The 22411-nt window shown below is 42.6% G+C and overlaps 1 long non-coding RNA gene across 3 annotated transcripts; it reads left to right on the forward strand.

Annotated features, from left to right (window-relative positions):
- The first annotated feature begins 1145 nt into the window (after nt 1-1145).
- LOC102179377 lies at nt 1146-17549 on the forward strand. Of its 3 annotated transcripts, none has more exons than XR_001917773.1 (5): nt 1146-1273; nt 1367-1493; nt 1771-1884; nt 16346-16391; nt 17203-17549. It is a non-coding gene; the product is annotated as an uncharacterized LOC102179377 (long non-coding RNA). The 3 variants fall into 3 exon arrangements; XR_001917772.1 differs by lacking the exon at nt 17203-17549 and adding an exon at nt 16722-17109; XR_001917771.1 differs by lacking the exon at nt 17203-17549 and having other exon boundaries at nt 1147-1273; nt 16346-17109.
- The last annotated feature ends 4862 nt before the right edge of the window (nt 17550-22411 follow it).

The following is a 22411-nucleotide window of genomic DNA, read 5'->3' on the forward strand; positions in this document are numbered from 1 at the left end:
ACCTTGTAGAAATCAGCCTCTGTCTGGCATCACCCCTCTTTGTTTCCTGTGTCCCAGTCACACTGGCTGGCTTTCTGTTCACTAAATATCTTCCTGCCTCAGAGCCAGCACTCAGGCTCTTCTCTCTGCTTACAAAATTCTTCCATTTTCCACCTTGCCAATCCTAAGTGTTTCTTCCTCATGGAGACCTCGTCTGTTTTCTTGATGTAGGTCAAGACTTCTGTTGAATCTTCTCTTAGCACCAGGCCTGTTTCAGAGCACATATAACAATAGTGATGTTAAAATTCTGGATGTAATTGGCCGGTTGGCTGCTGGATTGTAAGCTCCGTCATGTTCACTGCTCTATTCCCAGTTTGGGACACACGGTTGATTCTCACTAAATTTTGACTGAATGAAAGAAAAAAGAAAACTGTTCTTGCTTCAATCAGCTATTTGTTTACATGTGCATGCATGAGTGCATAGATATGTAACTCCATGGTTTTAACATCATCTCATAAATATTCTTTATGCTTTGTAGGCAGTTGCACTTGTATCTTAAGTATATTCCATGACCTTAAGTTTTTTCTACCTCATCACATGAAATAGTAGTAAGATTACTGACATTGTGTGGATTAGCAGGGAGAGGGGTAATTCTGTATAGTGACTGTTTTGCTGTTCCATTGCACTTCAGCTTCCTTGGACTTGTTTCCTGTATTCTCTGGGAACTCTCTTGTGTATGGTCTTTTACACTGTTACTTAACTGTTTAATTCCTTCCGTTCAGTTATCTCTCCCAACCACCTGAACTCAAGTGCTGTTGCCTCATTTCTGAACTATTTAACTTGAGTAATTTCTTAGAGTGAACAGAGTTTTCTCCTCAGTAAGGTGGACACAGATCTTTCTCTAACGTGCTGTTATGTTGATGAGAAGTTCATAGTGTGTAAAGTGTTTAGAGTAATGCTTAGTGTGTATAAAGTGTTGAGACACCTTTGGTCAGTGTGATGATGTCATCCTCATCACAGTGTGTGTTCTTTTAAAGCCACTGTGGACTTTGTTGTCTCTGAAGACACCAGTCTTGCTGTAACTCATCTAGATAGTGAATGTCACTCAGTGTGTCGAATGTAACACTTCTGCATAGACAACCCACTGTTGATTGTAATTTGTTTTTCATGTCCACACATATGACAGATTCAAGTTGATCAGAGGATATCATCATCTTCATGAAAAAACAGGAAATTAGAGACCACCAATTTGCTCCAAATAGATTTGCATGGATCTATCAGAATATTACTTCAGGTGAATTGACCTTACCTATCTCACTTCTCCTCCTTTTCTGTGAAAATAAGAACCCTTCTCAGGGCCCGTTGGTGAAATGTGTTTTCATTTCAGACACAGTTGACTTTCAAGGATGTGTTCATAGATTTCACTCCTGAGGTATGGGAATGTCTGAACCCTGCCCAGAGGACCTTGTACAAGGACGTGATGGTGGAGACCCTCAGGATCCTGCTGTCTGTGGGTGAGGATCACTTCCTTCTGAAGTGGTGGTATACTTTGGGGTACCTCTGCATGTTCCCTCTGTGTCTCTTGGGAGCCGCTGTTTTTCTTACTGAGATCAAAGCCTTGTTGACTCTCTCATGTAAGCCTTCATGATTGGCATCGGGAGTTCAGACTTGTCCTTTCTTCAGGTGACCTGCCCACTGTGTGATACACAAGGAGTTTTCCCCATGCTTGAGTGTTTATAAAGCAGATTTCAAACTTGTGAAGGATTGAACCCATGCCTCCTGTATTTGCAGGCATAGAACCACCAGGATGTTAAGGAAATTAAATAAATTGTCGTGTTGAGGCTTCAAGACAAAGCAGTGCATTCCTCTGCCCTTCCTTCTAACCTGTCTGGACACACCCTGACTGTGAGTACCCTGACTGCTTGCTGTGAGTGCAAGGCTTGTGGTACCATAAATAAGTTAGGGGACAAATCTTGAGTTTGTTCAGCCCTTGGAGGGGCTCTGACCAACCAAGCCCCAGGCTTAGCAGCATCCAAGTTTTATAAGATGAAACGAACAGCATTAAGATGAAACCAGAGCTGCTGTTTGCTCACAGATTGATGATGATATCAGTTCATGTCCTGGGATTGTAAGCAGTAACCTCAAACTGCAATCTTTGAAGTCTCACCCACAGAGTGGACACACTGCCTGGGACGTTTTCCCAATTGAGACTCCAGATGTGCTGTGTCCTAGGACTTCCCAGTGCTGTTTGAGTCTGGATGTTGGTCAGAAGCCAATTTGATGATATATCCTCTGGTGTTTCTATTTCTCTTTGCTTTAAATGGTAGTATATTGAGAGTCAGCTAAATAATTCTATCTGTGTTGTGTATTATTTATTTGTATAGGGATTCCCTGGTTTCTCAGATGGCAGAGAGTCTGTGTGCAATGCAGGGAGACCCATATTTCGATCCCTGGGTTGAGAAGATTCTCCTGTAGAAGGAAATGGCAACCCACTCCAGTATTCTTGCCTTGAAAACCTCGTGGCTGGTGGGCTACAGTCCATGGGGTCACTAAGAGTCAGACATGAGTGAACACCTTCACTTTCACTTTTTTCATTTGTATAGAACACATGGCTTATTTTGTTAACAAATCCTTTGACCCTGAGATGAAAGTGAAAACTTTTGGCAAAACATTAATTGGTGCTGTGAGTAGGATTTGTGAGACAAAATGCCACTCTGTAAGAAAAGAAGAGATTAAGATTGATGAAGTTTTTATTCTGAGATGGGAAGGTTCATCTTTACTCATTAGCTAATAAATGGGATGTATTCACTGGATTATGTGAGAATTGGGACCTTAAATTCAGTGGGCTGAACCCTTAGAAGTTACTGAATGTTCGTGACTCTCACCCCTTGAGAAAGGATAAGAATCTGCCCTGCTGGATGAGAGGCTGGATCCTCCTCTCTCCTACTGTGAAGTACATAAAGCTAACTTAAAATTGTCTGAAGAGAAGTTACAAGTGGAAACAGAATTATGCAATTAGTGAGGATGATTGTCTACATTACAATGTCAAATTATATTTTAGCTAATCAAATCCTCAGTTTTTAAGTTGGCTCTCTATTGAGCTAGCCCACAGCTCCAATAGTGTCCCCTATTGCCCTTTCTCTCTCCATTCTATATCTTGTTGTGGCCTTTCACACCTCCCAACCCTTCTGTCTCCCTCTCATCAGCTGGTCCCCTTCTAACTTCCCCTGTCTCTCAGTGGGGAGGATGAGCCCAGCTTCCCCCACTCCTACCCCCACTCTAGGAAGTTTCTTTACCCCTTCAGATTCTTCTGATCAAACCAATACCCCCATCTCCCCAGAGCAACAATCCAAGATTCTTATCAGCCCATCTGTCCCTGTTATCACAGTCAATTTGAGCACTATTCGGTCTGTATTTTAGCCATGAAACTATGACTGCAGAAAGGAAAATAGCTTTTTTGATACAGGATGGCCATGTTCTTCTTTAGACTCTGGAGAAACATAACTCCTATGAGTCTACTGCCTTTATTTGTAAAATTGGAATATTAGTGCTGTTAGGGTTGCATAGAATATTGCCTCTTTTACGGGAAAGATCAGGAATATTTTGGTGTTTTTTTTTTTTTTTGGCTGCAGCATGCGACAGGCAGTTGGGATCTTAGTTCCCCATTCATGGATGGAATCTGTGCCCCCTACAGTGGAAGCGCAGAGTCCTAGCCGTTATAGCACCAGTGAATTTCCCTCAAAGATTACTTTCGGGTAAAAAACATATTAACTTTTTGTCATGCTTATTGTGACATGTCCCTTTGTCTACATTACATCATGTATGTTGTTAATTTGCATTTTATTCCTGACAGTGTTGTCTCTGACTCTGGGTAATAAGTTTTCAAAGTATATTCCTTTCTTGTGATAAGAATACATTTTTTTAAAAAATTGTTTTTTATTCATTTTTGGTTGTGCTGGGTCTTTGTTGTGATTTGGGCTTCTCTCTACTTCTGGCAAGCAGGTTCTACTCTCTGGTTACAGTGTGCAGGTTTCTCACTGCAGTGCCTTCTCTTGTTTGTAGTGTGTGGGCTCTAGGTGCCCAGGCTGCAGTAGTTACAGGTGCCAGGCTCTAGAGCATAGGCTTAGCTACTCCGAGGCATGTGTGGTCTCCCCAGACCAGCACTTGAACCTATATGCCCTGCATTGGCAGGTGCATTCTTAACCCCTGAGCCACCAGGGAACCCCAAAGCATGTTCCTTTACATGTTTGTTGGGGCCAGTGAACTGGATAAGTTGAGGTTACTGTATAGATAGGGAATTGCGGTATTGAATGACTATTGTGTAAGTAGAGACTATTTCATTTACCTGATTTTTTAAATTTACAGATGGTGATCTTTCTGAATGTATTATCCAGTGTAACTGGTATGAACTACTTGTTAATGTCATCATTTAGCCTATACATCAATATACTGATAGATTTATAACAGATATTTATAAAAGTGTATTTTGTTTTGGTTTTAAATCATATGAAGAAACTCCTTGGTGGTCCAGTGGCTAGAATTCAGCACTTTGAACTGCTTGGGCATAGGTTCACTCCCTGGTCGTGGAATCAAAATCCCAAAAGGGATGTGGATATGACAAAAAAAAAAAACTGTTTTAAATGAATCCTTTATTTCCTAATGCTGTGTTTGTTGTGCCAATTGTAAACTGCCCTTTTGTTCTTTTTTTGTTCCATTGCCTAAGTCATGTTTGAAACTTTGCAACCCCATGAACTACAGCACTCCAGGCTTCCTCTGTGCTTCACTATTTCCCTGAGTTTGCTCAAACTCATGTCCGTTGAGTCAGTGATGCTATCCAACCATCTCATCCTCTGTTGTCACCTTTTCCTTCTGCCCTTGACCTTCCCCAGCATCAGTGTCTTTTCCAGTGAGTCAGCTCTTTGCATCAAGGAGTCTAAGTATTAGAACTTCAGCTTCAGCATCAGCCCTTCCAATGAATATTCAGGGTTGACTTCCTTCAGGGCTGACTGGTTTTATCTCCTTGCAGTCCAAGGGACTCTGAAGAGCCTTCTCCAGCACCAACAGTTCGAAATCATCAATTCTTTGGCAGGCTGCCACCGGCGCACTAAGCGCGGGTGGCTGCGACCGGCGCACTAAGCGTGGGCGAGAGGAGCTACCTGACGTCCGAGGTCAGGGGCAGAAGCCGGGAGGACCCCATGCCTGAAGGGTGGTGGCCAAGAGGAGTTACCGCACATCCAGAGGTCAGGGGCAGCGGCCGAGAGTGCTAGGCTGCGACAGCGCAGGAACAGCCGAGAGGAGCCACTGTGCGTTCAAGGCCAGGGGCAGCAGCCGAGAGGAGCTACCTCCAGTCCAAGGTCAGGGGCGGCAGATGGGAGGAGCTACCCTGGGTCCCAGGCCAGAGGCAGTGCCGAAAGGAAGCTACCCAGCCTCCGAGATCAAGGGCGGCCAGGAGGAGCCACCCCACGTCCAGGGTCAGGGGCAGCGGCTGGGAGGAGCCACCCCAAACCCGAGGCCAGGGGAGGCGGCCGGGAGGAGGAAACCCCAAGTGCAAGGAGTAGTGGCTACGCGGGCGCCAGGAGGGCCTAGAGGAGCTATCCCATGTTGAAGGTCAGGAAGGGCAGCAGTGAGGAGATACCCCTCATCCAAAGTAAGGAGCAGTGGCTGCACTTTGCTGGAGCAGCTGTGAAGAGATAACCCATGCCCAAGGTAAGAGAAACCCAAGTAAGATGGTAGGTGTTGCAAGAGGGCATCAGAGGGCAGACACACTGAAACCATACTCACAGAAAACTAGTCAATCTAATCACACTAGGACCACAGCCTTGTCTAACTCAATGAAACTAAGCCATGCCGGTGGGGCAACCCAAGATGGGTAGGTCATGGTGGAGAGGTCTGACAGAATGTGGTCCACTGGAGAAGGGAATGGCAAACCACTTCAGTATTCTTGCCTTGAGAACCTCATGAACAGTATGAAAAGGCAAAATGATAGGATACTGAAAGAGGAACTCCCCAGGTCAGTGGGTACCCAACACACTACTGGAGATCAGTGGAGAAATAACTCCAGAAAGAATGAAGGGATGGAGCCAAAGCAAAAACAATACCCAGCTCTGGATGTGACTGGTGATAGATGCAAGGTCCGATGCTGTAAAGAGCAATATTGCATAGGAACCTGGTAATGTCAGGTCCATGAATCAAGGCAAATTGGAAGTGGTCAAACAAGAGATGGCAAGAGTAAACGTCGACATGCTAGGAATCAGCGAACTAAAATGGACTGGAATGGGTGAATTTAACTCAGATGACAATTATATCTACTACTGTGGGCAAGAATCCCTCAGAAGAAATGGAGTAGCCATCATGGTCAACAAAAGAGTCCGAAATGCAGTACTTGGATGCAATCTCAAAAACGACAGAACGATTTCTGTTCGTTTCCAAGGCAAACCATTCAATATCATGGTAATCCAAGTCTGTGCCCCAACCAGTAATGCTGAAGAAGCTGAAGTTGAACTGGTTCTATGAAGACCTACCAGACCTTTTAGAACTAACACCCCAAAAAGATGTCCTTTTCATTATAGGGGACTGGAGTGCAAAAGTAGGAAGTCAAGAAACACCTGGAGTAACAGGCAAATTTGGCCTAGGAGTGTGGAATGAAGCAGGGCAAAGACTAATAGAGTTTTGCCAAGACAATGCACTGGTCATAGCAAGCACCCTCTTCCAACAACACAAAAGAAGACTCTACACATGGACATCACCAGATGGTCAAACCAAAGTCAGATTGATTATATTCTTTGCAGCCAAAGATGGAGAAGCTCTATACAGTCAACAAAAACAAGACCAGGAGCTGACTGTGGCTCAGATCATGAACTCCTTATTACCAAATTCAGACTTAAATTGAAGAAAGTAGGAAAACTGCTAGAAAATTCAGGCATGACCTAAATCAAATCCCTTATGATTATACAGTGGAAGTGAGAAATAGATTTCAGAGCCTAGATCTGATAGATAGAGTGCCTGATGAACTATGGAATGAGGTTCGTGACATTATACAGGAGACAGGGATCAAGACCATCCCCATGGAAAAGAAATGGCAAAAAAGCAAAATGGCTGTCTGGGGAGGCCTTACAAATAGGTGTTAAAAGGAGAGAGGTGAAAAACAAAGGAGAAAAGGAAAGATATATGCATCTGAATGCAGAGTTCCAGAGAATAGTAAGAAGAGATAAGAAAGCCTTCTTCAGAGATCAGTGGCAAAGAAATAGAGGATAAGAACAGAATGGGAAAGACTAAGAGATCTCTTCAAGAAAATTAGAGATACCAAGGGAACATTTCATGCGAAGATGGCCTTGATAAAGGACAGAAATGGTCTGGACCTAACAGAAGCAGAAGATATTAAGAAGAGGTCGGCAAGAATACACAGAAGAACTGTACAAAAAAGATCTTCACGACCCAGATAATCACGATGGTGTGATCACTCATCTAAAGCCAGACATCCTGGAAAGTGAAATCAAGTGGGTGTTAGAATGCATGACTACAAACAAAGCTAGTGGAGGTGATGGAATTCCAGTTGAGCTAGTTTCAAATCCTGAAAGATGATGCTGTGAAAGTGCTGCACTCAATATGCCAGCAAATTTGGAAAACTCAGCAGTGGCCACAGGACTGGAAAAGGTCAGTTTTCATTCCAATCCCAAAGAAAGGCAATGCCAAAGAATGCTCCAGACTACTGCCACAATTGCACTCATCTCACATGCTAGTAAAGTAAATGCTCAAAATTCTCCAAGCCAGGCATTCAGCAATACGTGAACCGTGAACTCCCTGATGTTCAAGCTGGTTTTAGAAAAGGCAGAGGAACCAGAAATCAAATTGCCAACATCCGCTGGGTCATGGAAAAAGCAAGAGAGTTCCAGAAAAACATCTATTTCTGCTTTATTGACTATGCCAAATGCCTTTGACTGTGTGGATCACAATAAACTGTGGAAAATTCTGAAAGTGATTGGAATACCAGATCACCTGACCTGCCTCTTGAGAAATCTGTATACAGGTCAGGAAGCAACAGTTAGAACTGGGCATGGAACAACAGAACTGGTTCCAAATAGGAAAAGGAGTACATCAAGGCTGTATATTGTCACCTGCTTATTTAACTTATATGTAGAGTACATCATGAGAAACGCTGGACTGGAAGAAACACAAGCTGGAATCAAGATTGCCAGGAGAAATATCAATAACCTCAGATATGCAGTTGATACCATTCCTTATGGCAAAAAGTGAAGAGGAACTATAAAGCCTCTTGATGAAAGTGAAAGTGGAGAGTGAAAAAGTTGGCTTAAAGCTCAACATTCAGAAAACGAAGATCATGGCATCCGGTCCCATCACTTCATGGGAAATAGATGGGGAAACAGTTGGAAACAGTGTCAGACTTTATTTTTGGGGCTCCAAAATCACTGCAGATGGTGACTGCAGCCATGAAATTAAAAGACGCTTACTCCTTGGAAAGAAAAGTTATGAGCCAACCTAGATAGCATATTCAAAAGCAGAGACATTGCCGACTAAGGTCCGTCTAGTCAAGGCTATGGTTTTCCCTGTGGTCATGTATGGATGTGAGATTTGGACTGTGAAGAAGGGTGAGCACCGAAGAATGGATGCTTTTGAACTGTGGTGTTGGAGAAGACTCTTGAGAGTCTCTTGGAGTGCAAGGAGATCCAACCAGTCCATTCTGAAGGAGATCAGCCCTGGGATTTCTTTGGAAGGAATGATGCTAAAGCTGAAACTCCAGTACTTTGGCCACCTCATGCGAAGAGTTGACTCAGTGGCAAAGAGTCTGATGCTGGGAAGGATTGGGGGCAGGAGGAGAAGAGGACGACAGAGGATGAGATGACTGTTTGGCATCACTGACTGGTTGGACGTGAGTCTGAGTGAACTCCAGGAGTTGGTGATGGACAGGGAAGCCTGGCGTGCTGTGATTTATGTGGTTGCAGAGTCGGACACAACTCAAACTGAACTGAACTGAAAGAGTCGGACACGCTGAGTGACTGAACTGAACTGAACAGAACAGCCTTCTTTATGGTTCGAGTCTCACATCCATACATGATGACTGGAAAAACCATTAGCTTTGACTCTATGAACATTTTTTGGCCAAAAGTGATGTCTCTGATTTTTAATATGCTCTGCTAGTTATGCCATAGGTTTTTTTCCCAAGGAGTAAGCATCTTTTTAATTTCATAGCTGCAGTCACCATCCATGTTTTCAAGCCCAAGAACATAAAATCTGGCAGTGTTTCCTTTTTTGCCCCCCATCTATTTGCCGTCAAGTGATAGGACAAGATGCCATGGTCTTATTGTTTTGAATGGTGTGTTTGAAGCCAGCTTTTTTTACTGTTTTCTTTCACCTCATCAAGAGGCTGTTTAATTCCTCTTTGCTCTCTGCCATTAAAGTGGAATCATGTGCATATGTGAGATTGTTGATACTTCTCCTGGCAATCTTGATTCCAGCTTGGGTTTAATCCAACCCAGCATTTTGCATAATGTACTCTGCATATAAGTTAAATAAGCAGGCTGACAATATACAGCCTTGACATACTGCTCTCTCAGTTTTGAACCAGTTAGTTGTTCCACATCTGGTTCTAACTTTTGCTTCTTGTCCTGCATACAGGTTTCTCAGGAGACAGGTAAGTTGGGTTATTCCCATCTCTTTCAGAAACTGCTCTTTAGTTTTTACATTATTCATTATTTAGTTTCTTTTGGAATATTTACCATTACAATATATTGTCTAGTCTTTGCATGCATACTCAGTCTTTCAGAGGTATCGGACTCTTTGTGGCCCCCATGGACTGTAGCCTGCCAGGCTTCTCTGTCCTATGGAATTTCTTGCAGGCAAGAATACTGGAGTGGGTTGCCATTTCTGTCTCCAGAGGTTCATCCAGATCCAGGGATTGAACTCTAGTCTTTTGCATCTCCTGTAGTGGCAGGTGGATTATTTACCACGGAGAAACCTGCCAAGCCCTGTCTGTTCTTTAGCATGTAATTATGTATAAGTATGGGTATATTGTGTATAATGTATTTTTTTTCCTCCTCAATTTATGAGACAATAGTATGTTTACTACCAATTAAAGCCAAGTAGGGGCTTCCCTGGTAGCTCAGAGGTCAAAGCGTCTGCCTGCAATGTGGGAGACCCAGGTTCAATCCCTGGGTTGGGAAGATCCCCTGGAGAAGGAAATGGCAACCCACTCCAGTATTCTTGCCTGGAGAATCCTGGTGGGCTACAATCCACGGGGTCACAAAGAGTCGGACAGGACTGAGTGACTTCAAAAAAAAAAAAAAGAGCCAAGTAGAGTGTGCTTTGGGGTCATGGTGTGATAATACCCTTTTCTTTGAGAGCTGACATAGGTTTCAACTACATGAATGTTTTTGTCATTGTGTGTTTGAAACTAGCCTACTGTAAAACTAATTTGAATTACAAGGTGATCACTTTTTTTTAATTTTTTAAAATTTTATTTATTTATGTGGCTGTGCTGGGTCTTTGTTGCTGCACGAGGTTTTCTCTGTTTGTGTAGAGCAGGTGCTACTCTATAGTTGTGGTGTGTGAGCCTCTCATTGCCGTTGTCTTCTCTTATTTTGGAACACAGGCTCTAGGTTGTGATGGCTTGTGTAGTTGTAGCATATGGGCTCAATAGTTGTGGCTACCCAGGCTCCCAAGCATAGGCTTAATAGTTGTAGCTCATGGGCTTAGTTGCTCCACAGCATATGGGATCTTCCCAGGTAAGGGACTAAATCCATGTTTCCTGCATTGGCAGGTGGATTCTTTCCCTCTGAGCTACCAGGGAAGCCCAATTACTCTTTCTTTATTAAACACTATTCCTTTAGTGTTTCTTTTATTTTGAAAATCATCACTGGGAAGATTCATAATTCTGTTCAGGATGGGTATTACTTTAGGTGTAAGATCATGTGTTCAACATGAAAGAATTTATTTATGAATTATAATTAATAGGATACTTATGGTTCTTTATATCTTGTAGATATGTCTGATACACATATAAGCCAGAAATTAGCGACAAAAGGTAAACAGTGATAAAGAAGTATTTCACACAGTGATGTTGGGAAGACCTGAAAGCCATGAAATCACAGATTTTTCCCTTAGAGAGATCCAGGAAAATTTGCATGAATTTGAGTGTCAGGGGAGAGATGATGAAAGAAATTACAAAGGAATGTCTATTACCCAGAACAAAAATCTCACTAATGAAAGTGATCGGCACAGTAGAATTGCAGTGGGAAATAAGCATGTTGAAAACAGGCATGGATCAAGCTTTCAAGATGAACTGCAGATACTTCAACCTGAAGGGAAAACATTTGAATGTATTCAAGTTGTGAGGAGTATCAACAGTAGCACCTCAGATTTGCCACTTCAGAGAACTCCTAGTTTCTGCACCAGCATTTCGGATATATGTGAGAGTGCTGTTATGCAGCCCTTCAGCACTGGCACAAGACCAGGAAGCACACAGAGGAAAACCTTACAAATGTACTGAGTGTGCCATGACCTTTGTTCAGGACTCGGAACTCACTGGACATCAAAGGATCCATAGAGAGAAACCATATAAATGTGATATATGTGGAAAGGCCTTTAGTCAAAATGCAAGACCTATGGTTCATCGGAGAATTCATACTGAAGAGAAACCCTATAAATAGGGTGAATATAGCAAAGCTCTCAGTGCACATTCAGTCTTTACTGATCATCAAGCAGTTCATACAGGAGAGAAACCATATAAATGTAATTTATGTGGCAAAGCCTTCGGTCACATGTCTTATTTTACAGTTCACTGGAGAATTTTATGTAATGAGTGTGGCAAAGCTTTTAGTGCAGATTCAGACTTAACTAGACATCAAGCAGTTCATACAGGAGAGAAACCATATAAATGTGACCTATGTGGAAAAGCCTTTAGTCAAAATGCAACACTTACAGTTCATAGGAGAATTCATAGTGGAGAGAAACCATATAAATGTGATATATGTAGCTGGTGCTTTACTCGAAATGCACACATTGGGATTCATTGGAAAATTCATACTGGAGAGAAACCATATCAATGTGATGAGTGTGGAAAAGCTTTTAGTGCATTCAGACTTAAGTAAACATCAAGCACTTCATACAGGAGAGAAACCATATGAAATGTAATTTATGTGGCAAAGCCTTCAGTCTCAGGTCTTATTTTACACTCCATTAGAGAATTCACACTGGAGAGAAACCGTATCAGTGTGATGTATGTAGCCAGTGCGTTTAGTCGAAATTCATAGCTTAGGCATCATTCGGAGAATTCATGCTGGAGAGAAACCTTACAAATGTAATGAGTGTGGCAAAGCATTCAGTCAGAGTTCAGGCCTTAAAGCTCATCAGAGAATTCATACTTTAGAGAAACCATATAAATGTGATGAGTGTGGCAAAACTTTTAGTGCACATCCAGACTTAACTAACATCAAGCAGTTCACACAGGAGAGAATCCATATACATGTAATTTATGTGGCAAAGCCTTTCAGGTACAGGGCTTCCTTTGCAGTTCATCACAGAACTCATACTGGAGAGAAACCATACAAATGTGATGAGTGTGGCAAAGCTTATAGCGCACGTTCAACCTTTATTCACCATCAAGCAATACATATGGGAGAGAAACCATATAAACGTAATTTGTGTGGCACAGCCTTCAGATACAGGACCGACTTTTCAGTTCATCAGATTAATTCATAATGGAGAGTAACCTTACAAATGTCCTGAGTGTGGCAAAGTCTTTAGTAAGAGTCTAGTCCTTAGACAGTCAGAGAGTTCATACAAAAGAGAAACCATGTAAATATGATATGTGTGCCTTACTCAAATTGCACACCTTTGGAATTAATTGGAGAATTCATACTGGAGAAAAATCTCACAAATGTAATGAGTGGCAAAGCCTTTAGTGCATGTTCAGCCTTCACTGACCATTAGGCAGTTCATACAGGAGAGAAACTAGACATGTAATTTATGTGCAAAACCTTCAGTCACAGGAATCACTTTTCAGGTCTTCTGAGAATCCATACTACAGTGAAAACTTAACAAATGTGATGAATGCAGTAAAGCATATCATCTGTTTGACCCTCAGAAAAGTCACACTGGAGGAAAACCACACAAATATATGTGGCAAAGCTTTGATTCTGTGTTCAGACTTAAGTAACCATCAGGTAATTGATTCTGAATTGAGATCTTACCCACATCATGAATGTGGCAGGTGTTTGTTTTGGAAGGCATTCATTTCTTACAAAGCAAGAGAAAATTCATGCTGGAGAGAAGCCATACATTTAGAGTGCAGTCAATCTTAAGTGACCATAAGGTAATTCTTATGGAGAGAATCATATAAATGTAATGTGTGGCCGGAGTCTTCAGTAACAGGTCTCATCATTCACATCATCAGAGAATTCATAATGCAGAGACACCTTACAAACGGAAGATGGGGAACATACTGGAACAGTACTTTACAGATGCATTGGGGGTGGAAAAAGTTTCACCTTGAGTTGGATGCATTTGACAACAAGAGTCCATATTGAAGAGGAGTCATGGAAATGTGTGGGCAAGGGCTTTCTCCAGGCTCCGAGTGCACTAGACCTCAAATTACACGTCTTTCAGAGAAAGTACACAGATATAATGTGCGTGCTAAAACTTCAGCCTGAAGTTCAAATCTGTGAAACATGAAAGAATTTATATTGGAGAGCAAGCTTGTAGTTTTTTTCATCAGATATTCACACTTTGGGCATAATGAGGTAATTTATGCAGATCAGAAACTGAACAGATATACTGAATGTGAAAACAGTTCTAAGTAAACCAGTATGTCTTCAAGATTCACCAAGAAATTCATATTGGGGAGAATCCTTATAGATGTAATGAATTTGCTAAGTTTTTAGACCAGTTCTTAGTTCTCCAACATTAACCTCCAATACTATTGCAGAATAATTATATTAAATATATTGAAACTTATGGCATGTGGTGTATATTAAATATGTTGAAACTGAAGGACATGTAGGAAGATAGCCCAGTATCTTCAGTGTGTAAAGTATTTAATTAGTGGAGTTTTCTTGAGAAGGCCATATTACTATTGAGAGGGTAACAGGCAGGAAGGCCAGGGGTCTCCAAACGGAGGAAATAGGCTGCAAGTGTCAGACACGTTTATCTCTTTAAAGCAGCAGGAGGAAACAAGCAATATTTTTTTCCTTTTCTATACAAATTAAAAGCTTTCTCTTAAAATACTGTGTTGCTATAATGACACCTGGTTTCACCTGAAGTTAACTATTCTCAAACCTTGAGTTAACCAATGCATTTTTCTTATGGAAATGTTTGTCTTAAGCTATGTTAATGTACTGTGCATTTACCCTAGACTTTGTCTTCAAGTCAGTTCTGCCTAATGGCTCAGAACTTACTTGACAAACCAGTAAGTTTTACTCAGATATTGTTCCCCTAATCTATGTAAACAAAACTATCTGTATGGTAATCTGCCCTTCTACAAGATTCAAGTGGATCCTTTTATGGCCCTGGATGAATCATCTGGTGCCAGGATTATCCCAAAATACATCTTATGGATGAGGGGCCTGGTGCCATTCTGAGTTTTGAGACATTCCTTTCTTTCATTAACAGACTGCTAGTGACTATATAACATCCAGCTGAAGAGTAGCAGGGGGGTACTCTATCTGCCACCTTCTGATGCCTATGTCAGAAGCTTTCTCTAGCTCCTTGATACTTTAATAAAACTTTACTACACAAAAGCTCTGAGCGATCAAGCCTTGTTTCTGGTCCCGGATTGAATTCTTCTCCTCCGGAGGCCAAGAATCCGGTATCTTTTCGTGGTTCAGCAACAACGTTTCACTATGGCTTTTCTGCAGTAGTTTGAAAACCTTCTGTAGCTTTCTTACAGGGCCTTTCATGATGGTCTCTACAGAGGAATTAGTAAGATGTAGAGGCTAACCTGATTAAGTGTGGTTTATTCATATCCATCTTTCCTGAGAAAACATGGACACTGAATTATTCAATTCACTGGTGTGTGAATTGGCATCAGGTAAGGGCAGAGAATAATGTAAAACTGTGCCATAACTTACCATGCTTGTTACGTTCAGGGCACCCTTCCATACACAGACCACAGCATGTTGTAGGACTGGGTGCTATACTGTCTGACCATCGAGAGAGCAGTTATCTGAAGTGGAAATTTAATCAAAAGAAATCAAATAGTATATATATGTGTATGATTGACATTTAACTGCTGCCATTACCATTTGCTACTGTTTTATTCAGAATGTATCATGGATGTCCTCTTTTGATTCATAAAATGTAATCACTTTCTCCACAACCCTGGATAAATCATGTTCTTCCCACCAACAGGGTTTTATCGGACCTCAGTATTTTGTAACAGATGGTAACAACGCATTGTTAGGCTCTTGGGGCTGAAACAATCTATGAGAATTGCTTTCCACAATAGAACCAAAGATCACGCAATTTGGGAATTAAATATCCATAATTTGCACTTGAGTTACTCTGCTTCAGAACATTCAGATAGCTGTAATTAAAATACCATAGCAGTGCATTTTCAGACTCAAAATATATTTAAATAGAAAAAAATTGTGGAGTTCCCCAGCAGTCCAGTGGTTCAAACTCCACACTTCACTGCAGAAGGCACAGGTTTGATTCATGGTCAGGGAAGTAAGATTCTGTAAAATGCCAGGCAGCCCTCCGCCCCCTAAAAAAGTACAAAAATTTGAACTTAGAAATTTTAAAGATCTAATTGAAGTTGAATGATTCACGAATCAGGCAACACCCTATCTAGTTCGTTCAGAGGTGCTCAAAGGAACTGTACAACATGGAAGGCTTCCGTAGGTAGAAGCTAGATAGGACAAGAAAATTATTCGCAAACACATGGCTTCAGGTCTGGTCTCCTATCCAGGGGTGTAGGCAGGAGGAGAGTGTAGCCAGAGTCTTTCCCTGCAGATTACTGCACTAGTGTCCTGGAAATTCCAGTCAGTGACTCCTGGTCATGTTTTTAATCAGGCAGACACTGCAGTGCAGTGTTGGTTTGCCCTCCTGGAGGCAGTGACTCCACCTTGGGTCTGTCTCTTCTTTTTAACACAGCCTGAACCTTGCCATGCATCAGTGAATGTGCCCTGTATGAATAGGTGTCTTCATGTTCTTTCTGTATTGCTTGACATGAAGAGAAAATAAGCATATAGTTGTTTAGTCATGAAGTCATGTCTAACCCTGTGACCCATAGACTGTAGAGCGCCAGTCTCCTCTGTGGAATTTCCCAGGCAAGAATACTAGAGTGGGTTGCCATTTCCTCCTCCAGAGGATCTTCTTGACCCAGGGATCAAACCTTTGTCTCCTTCATTGACAGGCAGACTCTTTACTGCTGAGCCAGCTGGGAAGCCCCAAATAACAAGGTGAGTCTTTAAATTTTAATGATAGATATTCCAATTCTAGCATCAAGGCAGGAAAATGAAAAATACTCATTTTTGAAATGTCATTTGTACCACTCTACCTGAAAGTGAGAGATAAACGCTTGTAGTTGGGAAATTATTTTAAATTTTTATTATGTAAACTTTTTAGGTTTGTTTTGAAAGGCATGAAACGGTTTTTTTCTTACAATCTTTAATTTTTTTTCTTTTTTATTTCCACATATAAATTTTCAGTAAAGTTCACTCTAATGTAATGACTTCTTCACTCTTATGATAACTTCACAAACATAGCCATGGGTATTCTTAATTTCTCAGCCACTGTGCAGCAAGGCCAGGCCATGAGACCAGTTTTGCCAAATACAGTGTGAGTGCAAGTGATGCATTACTCATCTGAATGATGTTATAAATAAATCACCCAGGAAACTCCCTGATGAACCAATGGTTTGATTTCTGTGCTTTCGCTGCCTGGAGGGCCTGAATTCAGGCTCTGGTCAGGGAACTAACATTCTTCAAGCTGCATGGCATGTCAAAAAAAAAAAAAATCACTAAGACCCTTTGTCACTCCCCAACTGGATTAATTGACCCAAATGTGACCTAACTATTGCTCCAAGCAATTACTGATGCAATATCAGTAGTTTTCTGCCAGCCTGTAAATTGTTTTTTTAACTTATGGTCTGTTTAATGTGAGGATGATTCATTTGTTTACTTTTGGCTGTGCTGGGTCTTATTTGTTGGGCTCAGGGCTGCTCTCTAGTGGTGCTCAGGCCTCTCATTGTGGTGACTTTTCTTGTTGCAGAGCACGGATCTAGGTCATGTGGGCTCAGTAGTTGTGATGCTTGGACTTAGCTGCCCTGTGATATATGATGTCTTCCTGGACCAGGGAGTTAACTCATGTCCCCTGGCAGGTGGATTCCTAATCACTGGACCCACAGTGAAGTCTCTCATCTGATGTTTGTATAAGAACCTGTGAGATCTATTGAGGGGAAGCTGAAACCACAAATTCTCCCAGACTGAATATTTTGTTCGTTTGTTTCATTGGTGGTTTTAAATTATGGGGGTTCTTAAGGTTAACCATTATATGTCTTTGCATTCACCGTTTAATTTGATGTTTTCAGAGATACAAATAATGCTATTTATAAGAAAGCTTTTTCTGTGTGTGAGTGTGTGTGCGCGCACGCGCACGCGTGCGCTAGGTCACTTCAGTCCTGTCTGACTCTTTGCCACCCTAAGGACTGTAGCCTCCCAGGCTCCTCTGCCCTTTTGTCTCCTGCACTGGCAGGCAGACTCTTTACTACTAGTGCCTCCTGGGAAGCCAAAAGCTGTTGCTAATGAGCTCTAAAAATGTCGCAGTTTAAAAGTTTCTCTTATTTAAAGGATCCACCATCTGGCTATTGAGTAGTAATAGCCCAACAGCCCCTCAAGGCGATAAGACACAAGACACGTCACCACAAGAGGGTGCAAAGAATGCAGCCTTCAAAATAGTCTTAAGAAAGTGAAAGCCCTTGTACACCCAGACAAAAGGAAGGTTAAAATAATGGCAGGGATCATTAATGGCTGGGACCCCTTATGACAAATTCCCCAAGAGCTGGTCCAGTCTATTCGACTGGCTGCCAAATATAACCCTGTGTGTACCTTCCAGAGCAAGTTCTCAAAACAGACAAAATGCCTAAAAAGATTGGGTAGAACATTGATATCACGAAGGTACAAGGAGAGAAATGCAGGTTCCTCTTAGAAGGGCTTAATCCTTTAGGGTCAGAATTCTGAAAAGATGTTTTACAAAACTGGCTTTCTCTACCCAGTTTTGGAATGTCAAAAAGAGCTCCCATGTTGGCCAGACATAATTTAAAGCAGCTCCCATTTTAAAAGCAGAGTTTCCCTAGTACCCAGTTAAGTACCCCCAAGTATAAATTCCATACCTACATAAAGCTGGCTCAGGTTTGCTTAGAGGTGGCAGTCCTGATGCTGCTTATCTTGGTCAGTCCAGATCACCTCAGTGTTGGTTTTTCTGCTGTGCTGGATCTTGCCTTGCATGGGCTTTCTCTAGTTTCAGCAAATGGGGGTTACTCTGTAGTTGCTGTGTGCAGGCTTCTTGTAGCTATGGCAGTAAGCTTACTGTAGCCCACTAGGCACTAGGAGAAAAAAATGAAAGTCACTCAGTCCCGTCCAACTCTTTGTGACCCCATGGACTGTAGCCCTCAGAGGAGCCTGGTGGGGTCACAAAGAGTTGGACACGACTGAGTGACACTCACTTTTTCTCCTAGTTCTCAGATCTCCAAGTTATTGGTTGATCACCCTGAATTTTACTTGGCAGTGTATTAACGGACTTAGTTCAAACGCACCGAGTGGGGCTCTCAAACTTATCTGGACTTGCTGAGGAGGTGGATGGCCCCATGAGGTGCTTACTGATGTACCAAGGTCAGTATCTCCAAAGCACAGACTGGTGCCTGTTTTTCTGCACTGTTGGTAGGTCACTGTAGTCTCTAACGAGCTTGATCCTTGAAGAACTGAGATGTCAAGACACTTTTCTGCCAGGGTCCAGCCCCAGCAGGATCTAGGGGTACCCTCAGGAGAGATGGTGTCAGGGAGAGAGAGAGAATATTGCAGTTAAGAAAGCAGAGGAGAGGAAGAGGTTGATATTCCTTGGTTTACATAGAAAGCCAGTAAAGCCCCTGCATAGGCCTTGCTCACAAAGGCCTCAGGCGCCCTCTCGATGGGGTGAAGGCGCAGAGCACCTTCTCAAGAGGGTCTTAGAAGCCCGAGCAAGAAAATGAACTCAGAGAGCCTCTGCACTCCAGGGGATCAACCTGAAAACGAAAAGAGAGAGAGAAGGAAAGAATGACACGAGGAGACCAAGCTTCGGTGAGCAAGGCCTGCAACTTTTTTTTCAAAGAGGAGCTTTTATACCTTAAGTTGTACATAGAGAATAATGGAAGATGCAGAGTCATGCAGGGTCAGCAGTCCTGACCCTTATCGAGACCAGGCTTTCTTTCTGCATACCTTTCCATATACAAAGGTCTTAGGTGATTTACATCATCTTCTGGCCAGGAGGCCTGATAACATTTTATGACTCTTCTGATAAAGGTTAGTCAACCAAAAGACTTATTTTCTCTAAAAGTGTTTTTTCTCTAAACTCTGGTGCCACTGTCAGAAAGTACTAAATAAAGTTACATTCTTCATAGATCAAGGGTACGTTGGGTTATAACAAACAAAATCTATTAACTCAAGGTCTGATGTTATTAATGCCAAGGCTACTAATTTTTTCTATATATCAACTATATTAATCAATGCACTCCCAGATACACAATCAATAAAAGATATGAAAACTCGGCAGCAGGCATTGGCTCAACAATGAAACCCTCCACCAGTACAATTCTAATGATTTTTAACTCTTTTAAAGACTCTATAGAATGTTTTAAGCTTCCCATGCCTCTTGTGGTTGGGAGGCTGTGAACAATCACACGTGTAATTGTAAAAGTCCGGATAAACCTGTCAGGCAAGTTAGAGAGCCATCAGAGGGGTTGGAATTGAAACATTCCTATTATGCCCAGGAGACTTATTAACTAGAGCCCTAAGTTGATTTTCTCCAGAGAAAGGTGGTTGGGGATAGCCCCCTGTTAATGTCAGAAGAGTTTGGTGAATGGCATAAAATAGTAAGACAGACGAATTCTGGTTTTGGGGTAGATGCTTGAGCAGATCCAGGGGGTCCCTCGAGTCCTGATCCGCCTTGCCCATCAGGTTCCTTCCGCATGACCTTGTGATGGGTGGGATCTCCCATGCTGGCTCCTGGCACTTTTCTCCTTACAGGTGTTAGTAGGAAGCAGCCAGTTGTAAGAGTTGTGTGTTTCACATTCTAGCTTGTCATCCCTACACAAATCCAGTTGTTTCCTTAAACTGCTTAAATTCTAATTGCAGAAATATCTGGGTTTCGAGGTCCAGCCACCACCCTACATTAACCCCCAGCCCCGCCACCACACCAGGTTTCAGTTCCCAGACATCTGAATCCCTTCAGCCTCATCAGCAGGACTCCTGCTAAAAATAAACCTTACTTTAGAGTGTAATGATCCCACAGAATTTTAAGTTTTTACTCTAAAACTGTTCTGTGACAGTTACCTAAACTAGGGAGGAATCAATGGTGCAACATAAGACACGGAAGACCCTAAAGTATTTCTAAGCAGGTCAGAAAGCAACAGTTAGAACTGGAAATGGAACAACAGACTGGATCCAAATAGGAAAAGGAGTACGTCAAGGCTGTATCTTGTCACCCTGCTTATTTAACTTCTAAGCAGAGTACATCATGAGAAATGCTGGACTGGAAGAAGCACAAGCTGGAATCAAGATTGCCAGGAGAAATATCAATAACCTCAGATATGCAGATGACACCACCCTTATGGCAGAAAGTGAAGAGGAGCTAAAAAGCCTCTTGATGAAAGTGAAAGCGGAGAGTGAAAAAGTTGGCTTAAAGCTCAACATTCAGAAAACTAAGATCATGGCATCCGGTCCCATCACTTCATGGGAAATAGATGGGGAAACAGTGGAAACAGTGTCAGACTTTACTTTGGGGGGCTCCAAAATCACTGCAGATGGTGATTGCAGCCATGAAATTAAAAGATGCTTACTCCTTGGAAGAAAAGTTATGACCAACCTACATAGTATATTCAAAAGCAGAGACATTACTTTGCCGACTAAGGTCCGTCTAGTCAAGGCTATGGTTTTTCCTGTGGTCATGTATGGATGTGACAGTTGGACTATGAAGAAGGCTGAGCGCTGAAGAATTGATGCTTTTGAACTGTGGTGTTGGAGAAGACTCTTGAGGGTCCCTTGGACTGCAAGGAGATCCAACCAGTCCATTCTGAAGGAGATCAACCCTGGGATTTCTTTGGAAGGAATGATGCTAAAGCTGAAGCTCCAGTACTTTGGCCACCTCATGCGAAGAGTTGACTCATTGGAAAAGACTCTGATGCTGGGAGGGATTGAGGGCAGGAGGAGAAGGGGACGACAGAGGATGAGATGGCTGGATGGCATCACGGACTCGATGGACGTGAGTCTGAGTGAACTCCGGGAGATGTTGATAAACAGGGAGGCCTGGCGTGCTGGGATTCATGGGGTCGCAAAGAGTCGGACATGACTGAGCGACTGACCTGAACTGAACTGAACCTAGATAGCATATTCAAAAGCAGAGACATTACTTTGCCAACAAAGGTCCGTCTAGTCAAGGCTATGATTTTTCCAGTAGTCATGTATGGATGTGAGAGTTGGACTGTGAAGAAAGCTGAGTGCTGAAGAATTGATGCGTTTGAACTGTGGTTTTGGAGAAGACTCTTGAGAGTCCCTTAGAACGCAAGGAGATCCAACCAGTCCATTCTAAAGGAGACCAGTCCTGGGTGTTCTTTGGAAGGAATGATGCTAAAGCTGAAACTCCAGTACTTTGGCCACCTCATGCGAAGAGTTGACTCATTGGAAAAGACTCTGATGCTGGGAGGGATTGGGGGCAGGAGGTCAGGGGGACGACAGAGGATGAGATGGCTGAATGGCATCACCGACTCGATGGACGCGAGTCTGAGTGAACTCCGGGAGCTGGTGATGGACAGGGAGGTGTGGTGTGCTGGAATTCATGGGGTCGCAGAGTCGGACACGACTGAGCGGCTGAACTGAACTCAACTGAAACCCAGAGAAGCTATCTTTTGGAACCAAAGGAATAACGTGCACCCGCTCGGCCCCGCCCCTCTCAGCAGGAACCTTCTCAGTGGCCTCTGCTCAGGCCCAGCCCCCAGCTTCTCTTCCATCTTTATCCATGTCCGCGAGTTTCCAGCAAGTCCCAAAACCGTGACTGAGGATCTGAGGTCACTCTCGGGAACATGAGGTACCTTTTCTTTCCCTAAACTGCACCTTGGTGTCCCCTCTCCTCCATTTAGGAGGTCTTCAGACCGTCAAATTACCCTCACCTGCTCCTCCACATAGAGTAGTTTCACTTTTGGCCCTCAGAGGCCAGATTCATGTATGGATGT

This window comes from Capra hircus, unplaced genomic scaffold (genome assembly GCF_001704415.2).
Source record: "Capra hircus breed San Clemente unplaced genomic scaffold, ASM170441v1, whole genome shotgun sequence".
NCBI classification, from domain to species: domain Eukaryota; kingdom Metazoa; phylum Chordata; class Mammalia; order Artiodactyla; family Bovidae; genus Capra; species Capra hircus.